The 16,483-nt window shown below is 46.1% G+C and overlaps 1 protein-coding gene across 2 annotated transcripts in view; it reads left to right on the top strand.

Moving 5' to 3' along the window:
• The first annotated feature begins 2,904 nt into the window (after positions 1-2,904).
• DENND2B (DENN domain containing 2B) overlaps positions 2,905-16,483 on the top strand; it is a 99,407-nt gene continuing 85,828 nt past the window's right edge. Inside the window, exon 1 of one of the 2 annotated variants that reach the window (XM_040630754.1) lies at positions 2,905-4,050. The gene's annotated coding sequence lies outside the window, so the exon portion shown is untranslated. The remainder of the gene's footprint in view (positions 4,051-16,483) is intronic. The other variant, XM_008683803.2, reaches the window with a different exon arrangement.

The raw sequence follows: 16,483 nt of genomic DNA, 5'->3' as shown, positions 1-16,483 counted from the left end.
GGCATGAAATAGCTGTTCTAAGTTTCTTCTTCCTGTAGGACAAGATGAAATGGGTTCTTTGCACTCATTCAGCAGTTATTTATTGAGAGCCAGCTGGGCCCTATCCTAAATGTGGGGAATATGGTGGCAAAGCAGTCAAGGTTCCTGCTCCCAAGGATCTCATAGGGGAAAGCTGGCCTTAAGAAAAGGGAAATGTAGGGGCGCCTGGGTGGCTCAGTCGTTAAGCCTCTGCCTCCGGCTCAGGGTGTGATCCTGGAGTTCTGGGATCGAGCCCCACGTCAGGCTCTTCCGCTGGGAGCCTGCTTCTTTCTCTCCCACTCCCCCTGCTTGTGTTCCCTCTCTCGCTGGCTGTCTCTATCTCTGTCAACTGAATAAATAAAATCTTAAAAAAAAAAAAAGAAAAGGGAAATGTATTTTGGTTGGAGATTATGGTGAGTGCTATGAAGGATAAATCCTCATTTCTGTTGGAGGATCGTGGAAGACTTCTCAGAGGAGGTGAGAGGCAAGTTGAGGCAAGGTAAAAGCCAGTTAGGGAGACTTGTGGGGGGAGGGTGTCTCCCAGGCCAAGAGGAAGAGCCTGCGAAAAATCTGGCCCTTTGGGGGATCTAAAAGAAGGCCTGTGTAGCAGGCACACACAGGTGGGGGGCAGGAAGTGTGCTGAGAGGAGGCTGGAGAAGGATCAAGCAGGGCCTTCTAGGTCCTGGTCAAAATTTAGATTTTATCTCAAGTGCAGTGGGAAGCCATTGAAGTGCGTCAAGCAGGAAATGACAGGATTGGATGTAAAAGGGTGATTCAGACGGCTGCTTGGAGAATGGAGCTGGGAGGACGAAAGTGGAAGCTGGGGCAATCCAGGAGGGTTTTCAGTAACCAAGGGAAGAGACTGAGGTGGCAGTGGAGGGTGGAAAAATGGACAGACACATTTTGGAAATAGAATTATTTGGAATCGGCAAATGGATTGAATATGGGGAGAGAGAGGCAGGAAGATGCAAGGGTGTCTCCCAGATTTCTGGCACAAGTATGCATGTGTGCCTTTCAACAGATCCTAGATCCCATAAGGCTGTAAAAGCCCTATCATTCGGGAATGGTCAAGTAGGGCTCATCTGAATCCAGCCTTGCAGAGGCAGTGGAGGGATGTAGCTGTCCTCTCGCCCTGACTAGTTCAAAGAGCTTATATCTGCAGCAGTACCCAAGCAGGGGTTCCGTTCTTCTGTCATGGGGCCCTTACCATCTCCCTTCCCCCTGCGGACAAGGCTCTAAAGAACCTCTGTGAACTCCAGCGTGCCACTAGGGGGAGCATGGCCTGCATTCTGTGCCTGGTCTGGAGGGCTTTTTGAAGTCTGGATTACTTTAGAGACTGACTTGTATCCACTTTAGTTCTCAGCACCGGTCCTGGCCCCTGGCCCCTCACAGTGCTTAGGAGAATGCCTGACACATGGTGGGTGCTCAGTAAATGTTAGTCGGTGCTACTATTGTAACCGTGAGCATTAGCTTGTGTAGAAGTGAATGGGCATCCTCTCTTCTTTCTCAGGATGGCTACTGGAAAGTGCAATGTGCATTTTCAGGATCCGTGGGAGAACAGAGGGGGAGGCCTGTGGGAAAGGGGACCTGATGGTGTTGCACTTGCCATTTCATCCTGTCTTCCTTTGCAGACGTGGGACACTGGGGCCTTTGAGGGATTCCTGAGGTGGTGTTTGGCTCAGGTCAGGCATCTGTAATGGGACACTGGTCCCTGCCCCCTTTGAAGCTCTGATGGCTTCACTACAGCAGTGGTGCCCACCACTTAGGGTTTATACCATCCTGTTATTTCCCATTGCATTTTCTTGACACTTTTCCTACTTTAGCTACTGACATACAGTTACCTTTTTTTTTTTTTATATTTACCTTTTAAACTCGAGTCAATTAAAATCTTGTTTTGACAATTTTGTGATATATCAGAGGGTAATAAAAACACAAGGATTCTGCAAGGGATCGCTGCATAAAAGATTCCATCAGGACCTCTCTGGCACTGTTTTAGGAAGCAGCACTGAAAAATGTCTTCCTTGAGCCCCAGTGTCCTCCTCTTGGAGAGATACCAACTATCCTGGGTTTTTGTTTGTTTGTATGTGGTAAAAAACAGCTGAGATGAATGAAGTTCTTAGCTCAGTGCCCAATTTAAGAAGAATGCTTTCCCACACATCATCTCTTTTTATGTCCATCCAGTCCTGACAGTTGCCCATGGGGTAGGTTTCATAGGTGGAAACTGGGAGGTTAGTCAGTGGTAGAACCAGACACTTCCAGGGTCTTCTGACACCTGTTCCATGGGTGTTCTACAGCTACTCTGCTTACTACAAACACGAGAGCTGAAAGGCCTCAGTACTATTTCTAGATCTGTTATTTTCTGCTGCTGTGACCTGGGGCAAGTCATTTGACCTCTCTTTGAGATTCTCTTTAATCTGTTAAATTGGTATGATAATACCAGTCCTAACTTTTAGGTCAGTTGTGTTGAACAGATGAGCCAAGATTTATGAGAGTACTTGGGAAAAGTGTAAGGTAATTTATAGCTATGGGGCAGGACTTTCCCCTCTAATCTCTGCACCGTTACCTTCCACATCTCATAGATGCTATCGTAAAGTCTTCAGGCCAACAGGATGGTAGTCAGGTCTAACGCAGATGACTCTGAAAGATTTCTCTACCTTCCCCGGGGAACTCAGCCTTGTATCTCAATACCAGCTATCAAAAAAAGTTGTGAGTTCTTAAGATCAGATGATATGGTGTACTTTAGTGGAAAGTGCCCTGGACTAGACGACAGTGGCCATGTTTCCTAGTTCTTTGACAGCCTAACGCACTAGCTATGTAACTGTGGACTAAACATTTGATCTCTCTGAGCCTCAGTTTTCCCATCTATAAAATGGTAATGATATTGTTCAGTGTATTTCAAATGGTTTGAGGATCAGACAAAATAGTGCATCTAAAAGAAGGTCGCAAAGCAGAAATGTACATGGGGGGTTTGAATTGAGGGGGCCTGTTGTGTCCCAGGCACTGTGCTAGCTCTTGGACAGGAATGACAGTGTTCCTGGCTGTGACAGCAGCTCACAGACAGCCGGGGCTTTGGCTGCAGGCCCTGAGCAGGGCAGAGGGATGAGGCCATGTTTGTATCATGTTTGTTGCTTGGGCTGTGACTGGACTTGCCCGGGACTCTTACTGGTCCTGACCTGGTGTCTTTACTCTCCATTGCAGGAAGATGAGAGACTGCTTGGGCACCAGCAATAGTACCATGAGTCCCTGCACTGGTTAAAGCGATCACCACAACCTGGGCAGGCAGCAAGGTAAGCAGAGAGGCCAGTCCAGGCGAGCTCCTGGGATGTGAATGCATTTCCGCCTCAAGTGCTGCCCGGAAAATCCCAAGTGCACAAACAAGTCAAGGCAATGCGTCTGGGTCCTCCTACCCGCACTCCTGGACCCAGAGGAAGGGCTTGCTTCCCCTCCCAAGGGCTCCAGCTAGCTCCCTCCCCTCTGGCCAGGATTCCTCCAAGTTAAAAAAATGAGACACTGGAGGGGAGGAAAACAAGTCCACTCACTGTCTTTCCCTTCTCTCTTCTGAGCTGTTGAAGCAAGTTCCCAGGAGCTGCCCAGAGCCCTTGTTTGACTGGAAGGGAGGTAGGAGGAGTGGAATGTGTGCAGAACCCGAGCTGATCAAAAGACAGTGCTGTTTCGCGGAAGCCTCCCAGAACTGAGAGCGGGAGAGAAGGGGGGCGGAGGGGGAGAGGGGAGAGGAGACAGAGAGAGAGAGAGAGAGAGCGCGAGTGAGAGAGGGAGCAAGCGCGAGCGCAGGAGCATGCTGGCTGGCGAGAACAGGGTCTCCATGACAACTGGCCTGGCCAGCTAGAAGTGCTCTGCTCATTTGGCTGGAAGGAGCGCCACGAAAGGTCAGAGGAAGGAGCTGTGGGAAGCTCGCAGCAGGTATCGGAGCTTAAGCGAGTGGATTTTGGGGCCCCGGGCTCCCTTACAGACTGTGGTGTGAGCCAAACTCTGCCGAGAATGGAGTGGGCAGGAAAGCACCGGGACTTTCAGGTAAGGTCAGCTCCGGCTTGGATTGTTTTTTCTCCTTTCCTGGCCTTAGTCTTGGGCTGTTTTCTGGGAGGCAGGCAAATGTCTGTACTCTCTGCTCCGGGTTTGGGGCTCAGGAATGATGTCATGCTTCAACAGTTGGATTCTATTAGCTTGAGGAGGAGGGAAACAGCCAATTTTCTTGACTTTGCAAATGTAGCTGATCTCACTCTTGCTGAACCTGAGGTGTTTAGACTTTTCTGTAGAAATCATCATCTTTTATTTAGCACAAAGGCTTAGGATATTTTACAGAGAGAGTGTTTTATATAGAAAAAACGAGTTATCATCACTCAGTAATTGTGTTTGAAGTTCCTACACGGAAACTCCAGTGTCTTTTGAGTGGCTTGGTTTGTTCTAGTGAACACTGTCTGTTTTGTGTCTTGGTGCTGCTATGTCTGACCTGTAATGAAAAAAAAAAAAAAAGCCAATTAACTTAGCTAGGAGCCTGTGGTGAGTTCCCAGTCTCTGGAGCAGTTCTTAGGACAGAAGGACTGTCTTAGGGATATCTGAGCTGGGATCACACTCTCGGTCTCTCTCCCAGGTAACTTGGAAAGAAGCATGCTGTTCTCCTGCGTTAATTAGGCCCATCGCAGACTTTCCTAAAAAAATGTATTTGGGGTGGAGGCTGGCAGGTGTGTGTGTATTTTGAGGTTGGGGGTCTGTGAAGAGGTTTCCTATACAGGTATCTCTGAGTGAGCTCTCAGTGGTGGCTGCTAAGAGCTAGCTTGCTTGTGGAGACAAGAGGTATTGTGGTCATGCCAGATGGATACTTTCTTTGGGTTAATATTTTAACCCAGTCTCAGGGCATGCACTGTCCACGCTGTGCACTCCTCTTCTGTTTGCCCTATGCTTTGGTAAAACTTGTTCTGACCTAGAGGAATGGTGTGTGGTGAGCTCAGTGTGGCCTAGGAGAGGAGACTCTTCCAGAAAGGCACTTTATAGGGGATGGAGTAGCTAGGTGGTTAGTAATCTTATTTGGAGGATTCATGTAGCAGACACTCCCCGCAGTGGGGACCCATCAGGAGATGTGCTTCTGCTTCAGCCATGTTATATCTCATACCTATTCCTGGGCCTCAAGGAACATTGTGGATGCCTTTGGTTTCTCTGTGGGATGAGGGAACAGCTGCTGTCCTGGCTCTTCAGTTTTTCTTCTTGAACTTTCTGAACAGAATGTCTTTTGTATTCTGGCAGACAATGAGGGGGCCTTCTGATTAACTTCGGGTCAGCTTGCCAATAAAAGCACTGACCATGTCCCCACTTTGGGCTCCCTGAATGTGTACATGTATGCATCAGTACTGTGGCCTGAGGCTCTACAAGGGTGAACTCCGTGGCCCTGGACCTCAGATGGGCCACTGCTAAAGTGATGCTTCCTTTTAGTACACTCCAGTGATCCTCTGCTTGGTTGAAACCTCTGTTTTGTTGGGGGGTGGGTATGGCATTGCACTGTTGGTTGGGATTGAATTTGGGGGACGTGAGGAGGAGGCAGTACAAATCCAGAATCTCAGTTCTCCTCTGCTCAAGTGGCTGCGGTGTGGGCTCACCTCCCCGCCCCCACCCCCTGCCTCCCGATATGTGAAGAGGGCTAGCAGATGATTATTCTTTTGACATAGCAGAGTGAACACTGGATTTGGGGTTAGTAGACTTGAGTCCATGGTCAGATTCTGCTACTTGCCATCAAGGTGGCCACGAGCAAGACCATTAACCTCTGTGACCTTCAGATTTATTAGCTGTGAGACGAGAGATAGTGATATAACTACTTCAACAGGTCTGTTGGGAGGAACAAAAATGAGATAATTTCCATGAAAGTAATTCTAAGCAAATCAAGTCCTATATAATGTAAGATGTTGAAGGATGGCCCCACTCTCTTCTGGAAGGTTATTTTGGCCCTCTGTTCTGGTTTCCCAATTTATAAAGTGCCCTTTTCTTTTGTGCATTTATAAATAAAAATGAGGAAAACCTTTAAAAAGTTCTTTAAGATATTAAAGGAAACAAATAGTGCTTTGTGTTGGGAAATAGAGCAATGTTCACTGTAAGCTTTGCGCCTCATAAATGATCCTTCAGACATGAAGCTTTCTTTCCTTTAGGTCACCTGACTCATGGGTTAAGTACAGAAGAGGATTCTGACAGACATTTTGCTTTTCCAGTGTCCCACAGCTAGCTACCTGGCAGTTATCGTATCATAAATTTCAGTAGCTGGAAGAGAGGCTTCTCGTCATCAGGTGTGGTTCCCTCATTCTGCTCGTTCTGCTGGGGAAACTGTTTTGAGTGGGCAGAAAGGCCTTTCTCCTGTTCTGGGTTTGAAAGGCAGCGTCTAACTGGCAGGAAGAGTTATCGCTTTGAAAGGCTCCTTGGGGGCTGGGCAGCTTTTAGGAACCTGTATGGCTAGAGCTTAGAGGGAAACAAGAAAGAAAGAAAGAAATGAGGAAGTGGGAATTTCAAGGGCAGAGATTCTTGATATGCAGTGGGACTGTGCCAAGGAAGAGAATAGCAGGGGTGGGGAGACTCCAGGCAAGGACACCCGGATCTGTTCTCAGGGAGTGTGTACGGCTGGTGATGTGCTTGGTGGGAACACAGGGAAGGACCCAGCACCCCACCTGCAGCCCCAGCTTTTGTCGTAGGACAGGGAAGCTGCCTACCATGCCCCGGAGTGGACTCTGGGAGGAAGCCCCTGGGCAGACCCTAAAAGGCAGATTTGTTGTTGTTGTTCAACAAGAGAGCCTTTTTTTCCAGGCGAATCAGCCCAGCAGCCTCTAAGGCCTGATGGCGAAGTTGTCCGTAGCTTAGGTTGGGGCTGCAGCTGTTCCTCACTCCTCCTCAGTCCAGCTTCCCAGAGCTGAGTCACACGTTGGATGGATCCCTCCGTGTTCTTTAAGGATTAAAAAGTAACATTCCTGTTCTCACTCCTTCTCTCCCCCTTCTTCTACTCCCCTTCCTGCACTCTCTCCCTCAGGGCTCCCTCTCTCTAAAATTAGAATAATCAGTTATCCAAGGAAGTTGAAACTTTGAAATGCCTTGGAGGACAGGCCTAGGGCATCCTGAATTCCACTGGCTCTACCCTGTCTCTGGAATGGAGGACTTGGGTATAAAGTTTGCAGGAGTGCCCCATACTCTGGGTATCATGGGCACACTGCTGGCCTGGAAGTGAGCTGTGCTCCAGTTCCTACCTAATATGATTCTAAGAACTTCTTTGGGGAGCACCACTGGGCACCTGAGGGTGGTGGGAGGGTCTGAGTCAGGGGTGCCAGAGCACCTCCCTGCAGGCAGGGGGGGCACAGAGACGGAAGAGCGTGTCTTCCTCTTGCTTCTCTTGTCTCCTATGTGTCACTGCCCTGGAGTCTCCTGATTTCCAGTGTTGGGCCCTAGAAAGTTTCCTGAGGCAGCCAAGCACAGGGAACATGTATCTGAGCCTGGAGGAGTACAGGCATCAGCCCGGCGGAGCATTGGCTTGGCCTCCCTTCTGGTCCTCTACATTAGCTTGGGAGAAAAGGGTGTTTAGGGTGGGCAGGGGGAGGGGAAGCGGAAATCTCCTGGCAGATAATTGAGTTCTTTGAGTTAGAGGAACCATGGAAAGTGGAGAAGGGGCCAGGAGGGCATGAAAGAGAGGGAAAAAAATTACCATGTGGCATAGTATGCAGAGATTTCTCTATAAAGCCTGAGGGAGAATTTGCATTAGTGAGTGCCTTCTCCTGGGGGTGGGGAGGGAGAGTCTGAGCATCTATCTTTTGCTGGGGAGGAGGCGCTGTGTGCATCTGTCTCAGTAGGTGGGTGCAGTGAAATACTGGGTGCATCTGTCTTGGGGGAACATGCCGCGAATATTGCCTGATAGAAAATCCCCTGTAAGACCTACAAAACTCTCCTATGTGTACGTGTGTTGCTGGGAGAGGTGGATATTAAATGAGTCTAAACTACCTTATTGTAGGATTTCTCCAAAGATCCCTTCTTTTATTATTTTTGGCTCTATATACTGTCGAAATTATCACAATATTCTTCTCCTCTAAAAACTGCCCGTGTGTTAGATTGCACTGTGTGAATGATGGAAGAGAGCCAACTAAAAAGGACTGGAAATAGGAGGGAGAGGGTTCTAGATCTCTTTCGAAGCTTTGCTGAGAGTGTCGACAGATCAGGTGTGGTGGAATAGGAAAAAGGAAAGGGGAAAATTGGAAAGGAAACTATATAATCAGCTAGTTTTCAGAACTCTTCAGCCTCATTCGAGGAAGTGAATTTTGGTGTGCTCACTTGTGTCTTGGAACACAGGCTCCCTTACGCAGTTCTGACAGCTGAGTTTTATAGATTGCTTTTAAATGGATCAATCTGAGTTTGTTCAGCCCTCAGTGACTCTGGATCCTCAGTGTGCGCGTGGGAACGAACCATTTGCACTTACCATGAGCATCTCAGTGCAGTGAGGCACTGTGGCAAAGAGCTGGTGCTTGTGGGTCTCACGCCTACGTTTAGAACCCGACGTACGGTTACTAGCTGTGTGACCCTGGGCAAGTTTTTAATCTCCCCGAGCCTCTGTTTTCTGTGAGGTATCTATGAAATGGATATAATAACAGTACTTAGCTTGTGAGAGTTGTGCTGAGCATTGAAATGATACATGGAAAGCTCTCAGCCCGGTGCCTGGCATCTAGTAAATGTTCAGTGCTTTCCCTTATTATCTGTCATCAACTTAGAGCCGTATTTTGAAGAGTAAGGCTGGCATCTCTTAATCAGGTTGGGATTACAACACAGGAAAGACAAATCAGATTTTATTTATTTATTTATTTGCTTATTTACTTACTTACTTATTTGAGAGAGAGACAGAGAGCCTGATGTGGGACTGGATCCCAGGACCCTGGGATCATGACCTGAGCCGAAGGCAGACGCTTAACCAGCTGAGCCACCCAGGTGCCCCAAATCAGATCCTTCTTTTAGAAGTTTATATTTTGTGTTTCATTCACCTTCTCTCAAGACCTCAGGAGAGTCTCCACAGTCGTCCTTCTCAACCCAGATTCAGAGACTCAGCTTCACCCTGCTGTAGGATGCTTACCCTTCACTGTCATAGGAGACTAGAACTGCTTCTTGCCTGGTGCTTTCCTGCAGGCCTACCCACGCAGGGCCCTAGGTCCTCCTTCATCCAGCAGTGGCTGCCCTTCACATGCTCCCGTCGGTGCTCTGGACGCAGGCTACCCCAGCACTCCTCACCTCTACTTCCATGAGTTCTGGGTATCATCCTTTGAGACCTAGCCCAGAGCATAGGCTTTGCAGCCAGCTCTGGAAGGATGTAGCCTGGCTCTTCCTCTTATTATCTATGGACCTCTGGGAAGTTAACTTTTATAAACCTTAGTGTCTGCATGTGTAAATTGGGAGTAATGTTACTCATCTCAAAGGTTTGTTGGAAAGGTTAGATGAATTTATATAAAGCACTTAGCTTAGTTGCTGGCACAGATATGTTCTTGGTAACTGTTAGCTGCGGTTGTTGTTCGAGATCTCTCCCTCCTGTGAGTTCCTCTGCCTCCATACAGCAGTACAAAGAGCCTTGGTCAGGTCGTTAGTAGATCTGAGCGTTAGTCCGGGCTCTATCAGTGACTTGTCGGGTGACCTTGGGGAAGTAACCTTGGTTTCTTTCCTTTTCTGGAAAGTGGGAGGTTTAGATTGAGTGTTTTCATTGACGTTCTGACCTGACTCTTAAATGCATGTGTCTTGTCTTTCCAACAGATTCCCCGAAGTTCTATAAAATTAAGTATAATATTTTATACATTTTATCTCCACAAAGAGGCCAACATATATAGTTTATGCTTAAAAAATATTTGAGTAGCTTTTAAGAGAATCCTGTCAGCTGGATTCTAGGAAGCATTTGACTTAGTTCTTGTAACTTGGAGCCTGAGATCTTGTTCTCAGATGCACGGGGCTTGGTTTTAACAACTTACAAAGACTCTCCAGCCTTTAGTAAGTTACGAAGTCTACCAGGTTAGTAAGAAAGGCGGTGGGTTTCACTTGGTGCCCCTGGGAAAATTTTGGTTGACAGATGTTTGGGGTACTTATTTGTTGTGCTGTATAGACTCAGATCAGCCGTGTGAATAAATACTGCCGTCACTGTTTCCTTCTCTGTGTGGAGAAATATGGCAGTGTTTCCTGGCTGACCCTCTGTCTCCCTTAGAGTTTGAAGTGAGTCAGTGGTGCTCAAAGACAAATCCGTGTGTTAGGAGAAGAGCTGTCTAACAAAGGAGTGATACTTAGAGCCTGGGCTCTGGGGTCAGACAGTTGGGGTTCATATTCTGGCTCTGCCACTTACTCCCTCTGAGATCTTGGGTAAATTGTGTAGCCTGTCTATGTCCCAGTTCCTTTTCTGTGACACTGTTAGTACTATTTCATAGTGTGGTGGTAAGGCCTAAGTGTCACGTGCTTAGGATAGTACCTCGTGTCTGGTGCTGAATGAAATGTGAGCAGTGACTGTTATATTTCTTATTCCCTTGTAAGCCAAGCAAAGTTTGTTCCCAAGTGACTGGTCTGTCTGGTTTGTTCTGCTGAGAAATGTGGGGCAATACCCCCTTCCTTCCTGTCTTGGGCAGACGTCTAGTATCAGCAGAGCAGTAGAAAGTGTCCTGCAAACAGTACACAGATCGTAGCTCTTGTACTTTGCTTTTGCAAAGACATGTATAAACCAGAAAGGGAATCTGAGCTACAAGAGCACGTAGGTTGAAAGGGTCCTTTCTGATGAGTAACCTACGTGATATGGCACTGGAGTTAGAGACATGGCAGAACCCTGGGTAAAAGAACAAGATGGGAAGTGGGCTGAGGGAGAGTGTAAACTCAGAGACAGAGCTAGGTAGTGAAGAGTGGTGAGTATTTCTGGGCAAGTGGTAGTGGCTACGGCAGTAAGCCCTATGGAGAAGCTCCTGGCGCTTTATCTTCCCAAGAGGCACATTGACTCCCTAGCCCCAGGTGAGACTTGCTCGCTCAGTGATCACTCAGACTGTTCTCAGAGGAGCAGTGGATTGGGATGAGGTGGTTCTAATCTGTTCTAACCAGAATGAGTAGCATAAGTAGCTCGGTGTATCTTATCTACAAGTGAAATTATAAAGAGATTTCCTTTTCCAACTGCAAGAAACAGGAACTTTTCCTGCCAAACTTAGCAGCATGTTTTAAGTCCCTCAAATCTCCTCTGAGTGCTACCAAAGCTCCGAGCTTTGTTGTTATCTCTTGTTGAAATATAGCCTGGAAAGGTCATATCAACAGTGCCAATTTATGGGCCTGCTGAACCCAGGCAGGCCTAGAGCAGAATGGGGAGTTCCTGGGAGTAGGTGCTTCACAGATCTTCCCTTGGAGTCAGGCTGTTTATAATTTAAGGTTCCTTTCGCTTTAGAAGACCAAACTGCAGATTATGGTCAAACGTTTTATTTCTCGTGCAGTTTTACTTCTGTAGGCAGGCGCTCCGACTCTACAGTAGCTCCTTGTACAGTGGGGAGAAGCTCAGTTGCGACGGTCCTCATGGCTGCCAGAACCATGCCTGGCACTCCTTATTGGAGGTCGGTTTTCTCAGCACAAAGTTATACCAGAATCCTTCGCCCCATTTAGTTTACTAGCAATTTTTGACCTACTGTGTGTTCTGAAGGAGCGATTAAAAGAGGCGAAGACCACATGGTGTAGAGATCACACATAGCTACTTGCACGCATTCGTAAAGATCTGAGGAAAAGCAGGTAAGACCCTGTGTGCATGTACGTGCTCTGTCACCAGGCGAAGTGGATGCAAGTGGGGCCAGGAAACTAAAGAACCTGACCGACCCCAGCAACTGTTATGAAGTGTGGTGCTTGAATGTGCGAGAAAATACCTGGGACAGCTGACGTGAACTTGGCAATGGCAGTGACCTTGGTTCGCAGTCTGTGACTTAACTAACTCAGCTGCTGTGTTTAGAGAATTGAGACTTTGGAATCTAGGAAGGAAAGAGAGCACTGAAATTTTTTATTTTCTTTGCCTCCCTCTAACCCCCTGATTCACTCACCCGTCTGGGTTCAGACGCCCATGGAAAGACTGCCAGCTAAACTGCTGTTTTTGAAGTGGTGTGGGCAGCACTGTCCTCTCTGGGTCTCCGTGTCTCTGGGTTGGAGTCCTCACTGCTGTCCAGGAGTGAGTTACTGCTCATTTGTGCCGGGAGAGCTGGCTGGGAGGAGACTGGTGGTAAGAAGGGCAGTGGGTTGAACTCTGAGGAAGTGCCCAAAGGGAAGTTGCAGGGATCAGGTTAAAAAGAAAACAGTGAGGAACAACTGAAGATGTTTGTCTTATTTAAATCTCACCAAATAGAAATAGAAAAGCTTTTTTAAAAAAATATTTTATCTATTTATTTGAGAGAGGGAGAGAGAGCTCAAGCGTACAAGCGAGGGGGAGGGGCAGAGGCAGAGGGAGAAGCAGACTCCCTCCTGAGCAGATGCGGGACTCGATCTCAAGACCCTTGGGTCGCGACCTGAGCTGAAGGCTGACGCTTAACCGACGGAGCCCCCCAGGAGCCCCCAGATAGATTTCAAAAGCAGTGCTATCCAAACTTCTTTTCTCCTGAAGAGTACCCAAGGTCAGATGTCTACATAGCTTGCACAACAAAGTTGAGCCCTGGGAAACTGTAGAAAGTAAAGGAGAACACCATACAGTTACGTGTATTTACCACCACAACAAAAAAAATCAGTGGGGTTGGGGGTGGGGAGCAAGTGTGGAGACTGTAACACCTGTGACATCATCCCAGCCCCTGAGAGCAGTTACTGTTTTGTCACCAGGGGAATTGGGATGACCTTTTGTGTTCCCTAAGAGTTTATTTCTCCTCAGCCTTAAAAATTTAAGTAATTAATCGAAGTATAGTTAGTGTACAGTATTATATTAGTTTCAGGTGTACAACAGAGCAATTCGACAACTCTGTACATTGCTCAGTGCTCCCCACTCTGCGTAGTCACCATCTGTTACTGTACAACGTTACAACAATATTAGTGACTATATTCCCTGTGCTGTACTTTTTATCTTTGTGATGTATTTATTTTATAACTGGAAATTTGTGCCTCTTAATCCCCATTATCTATTTCACCCATACACCCACTTGACCCCCCTCTGGCAACCACCAGTTTGTTCTCTGTTTTTTAAGACCTTGTGTTTTGTTGTTGTTGTTGTATGTTTGTTCATGTTTTGCTTTGAATATTCCACGTGTAAGTGAAATCGTATGTTATTTGTCTTTCTCTGACTTACTTCGCATAGTATGATACCCTCTAGGTCTATTCAAGTTGTCTCAGATGCCAAGGTCTCATTCTTCTTTATGGCTGAGTAATATTCCGGTGGGGTGTGTGTGTGTGTGTGTGTGTGTGTGTGTGTACCATATCTTTATCCATTCATCTATTTAAAATTTTTTTTTAAGATTTTATTTATTTATTAGAAAGAAAGAGATCATGAAGGTGAGACAGGGCACAAGCAGGGGGAGTGGCAGAGGGAGAGGGAGAAGCAGACTCCCCACTGAGTAGGGAGCCTGATGTGGGGCTTGATCCCAGGACCGTGAGATCATGACCCGAGCCACAGGCAGATACTTAACTGACTGAGCCACCCACATGCCCCTATCCGTTCATCTATTGATGGAGACTTTCATATCTTGGCTGTTGTAAATCAGTACAACCCCTGTGGAAAACAGTATGGAGTTTCCTCAAAAAAATTAAAAATAGAAATACCATATGATCCAGTAATAATGCTACTGGGTATTTACCCAAAGGATACAAAAGCACTAATTTGAAAAGATATATGCACCCCTGTGTTTATAGTAGCATTATTTACAGTAGCCTTTCTCTTTTTACTTTACATTCTTTCCGTCACATTCCATCTTCTGCTACCACATAGAGAAGCAGGGTGCGGGGGTGTGTGTTAAACTCTGCATCTCTTTTTAGAAACTAACTTTCTTTCTTTCTTTCTTTCATTCATTCATTCATTCATTCATTCATTCATTCTTTTAATACATAATTATTAGTACCCATTCTGGTCTAGGCACGGTTCTGTATACTGGGGATGTGGAGATCCCTAAGACAGCAAAGTCCCTGTATCATGAAATGTAAAGTATTTGGGGTAGCCATCAGTAAACAAACAGATCAATAAATGAGATAAAGATAGTGATATGAGCTATGAAAGAAATCGTGGTGATGTAAAAGAGGGAGAGTAATAGGAACTCGAAAGCGTCTCTGAGAATGTCACATTTGAGCTGCAAGTTCAAGCACAAGAAGAAGCTGTGAATGTCCAGGTTTGGGGAATGAGGTAGGAAAGAGCTTGGCATGTTGAAAGAGCATGAAGTCATCATTGTTAGATTCTAAGGAGCTAAGCTGTTGGTGGAGGCTAGGTCAGGTACAGCCTTTTGGCCACGGGAAGGAGTCTGGGGAACCAGCGTGGGGGGCATATATTCTAGGCCTGTGGCACGACGTAAGATGTCAAAATGGAAGAGGGATGATTGGCTAAGAGGAATATTGAATTTGATTGAGAAGAATCAAGAAAAAGAATATGGGGAAATAGAGGGGATCTGGAGTGGGGACAGGCATAGCTAATTAGCTAAAAGAAGTGGAATAAGTATAATTCAGTTCTGCATAATTCTTGGGATCAAGCAATTTATGTTTTAAAAATTGCTGTAGATTTTAGGTTTGTGGTGTATCATTAGGGAATGCTTTCTGTGTTCCTGGCATTGTATTAGGCCAGGCATTCTCACTTGCATCATTTGAGTAAATTCTCCCAATAATCTTTGAGTGAATTTGTTGGTGTTCTGATGTCTACAGATGAGGAACTCAGAGTGGCTAACTTGCTTAAAATCCAAATCTAAGTCTGTGTGATTCCAAAGGATGTGCCCCTTTTATACCTCCACTCTGATTGGTACACCAAAATGTACCTCCTCTTAGTTAATCTAAAATATTGCATGTGCATTTGCCCCCAGAATTGTTACGTGTTGTTTACTGTCATGTTCTCTTTTCTATCCATTGGAAGCTAGGATAGATTTTGGATGTTTGTGGATTTGAATGAGTTCTTTTCAGCTTTCCTGAAAGGAGTACCTGGTTAAGTATGGAGAATGCCAGTCCAAATCAAAATCTGGGGAGGGTGGGGGTAGGTTGCACGACTTGGAAACAGATCATCTGAATCACATCTCTTTGTCTGGGCAGGAAGAGCGATGGTCTTTCTCAGAACAATACTCCACAAGTAGTCAGATGTGCTAGATTACAATTCCTTCTGTTTTCTAGTAAGGAGATAGAGTTTGTTTTTGGAAAATTTAAGTAATTTTCAGTAAACTAGCATTTGTAAATGAACTATGGTTTCCTAGTTTATGGGTCTTCTTTAGAGTCTCAAAGTTTATTGGAAATGTTTGAGGAAAGAAGTTTATCAGGCCAGAACTTTCACTTGCTGGAAATTGAACATTGACTAGTTTCTATTAGTGGCTACTTCTCTTTTGAGGGATTGATCCTGTTTGATTCTACAAATCAAGGGTCAGGATTCTGAAATGAAAATGTGTGGGCTGTTTATAAACTCTCATTCCTTGGTGCTCATGAAATCTGTGTTCAGCCTTGTCAGCCAGCTTAGATGGAATAGTTTGTGAAGTGCAGAGCAGGATGAGATTGAATTTCGTTTTAGCATAGATTCTTGACACACAGAGGAATTTTCTTTTGTAATGGGATTCTGCTTTCCCGTCTCCCCTGTCTCTGTCTGTTTTAGTAACTACTTTGCTTCTGAAGGAAAAGATATATGGTTAGGAAAGATTCCTTTAGACAGTGTTTTTATCTGATTCACTGAGCAGACATGAGATGGTCACCCACCATGAGCAGGTCCCTACCAAGAGTGGGGACATACGGATGCATTAGGGGTGTGGCTGAGAAGATTGCTTTGGCCAGATCTCAAAGGGCTTGACCCTTCCAGGCACTGGGGAGTCCTTCTTTTGAAAATAGGAAAGGGACACAATTGGTTTAGGTTGGTAGAAAAGAAACCTGTGAGACCATGTGGAAGATAGAATGGGAGAGTGGGGAAAAAACTTCTGTTACCTGGTGTAACTAGTGGGGTAGTATTCCAGTCTCTCACAGTTCATTTAAAGTGGAGTATAAGGGAATTCTGGAGGGTCTGAACTCCAGGTTACAGGTTTTCAGCCTTAAGCGGGCCCCAAATTCACCTGAGAGCTAGTTTCCAATTCAGTAGGTCTGAAGGGGGCCTGAGAATGTGCATTTTTAAACAAGTTTCTAAGTGCTGCTGAAGGTTGGGAACCACTGTGTAAGAGGCTCAGCTTCTGAGATTCAAATAAGGGTGTGAGGGCCAGATGTAATCCATATGCCTTCTTTCAGTGACCTAGAACTTCATGTCTATACTTTACAATCTTTTGGGTGGCTTACCACTATAATGTCAACAAAGCCTGGTAAGGCTTGCGCCCTCGGTCACAGTGAC

This window comes from Ursus maritimus, unplaced genomic scaffold (genome assembly GCF_017311325.1).
Source record: "Ursus maritimus isolate PB19 unplaced genomic scaffold, ASM1731132v1 scaffold_16, whole genome shotgun sequence".
Classification (NCBI taxonomy): Eukaryota; Metazoa; Chordata; class Mammalia; order Carnivora; family Ursidae; genus Ursus; species Ursus maritimus.
The sequence above is the reverse complement of the archived record's forward strand: the minus strand, read 5'-3'. Positions and strand labels throughout refer to the sequence as shown.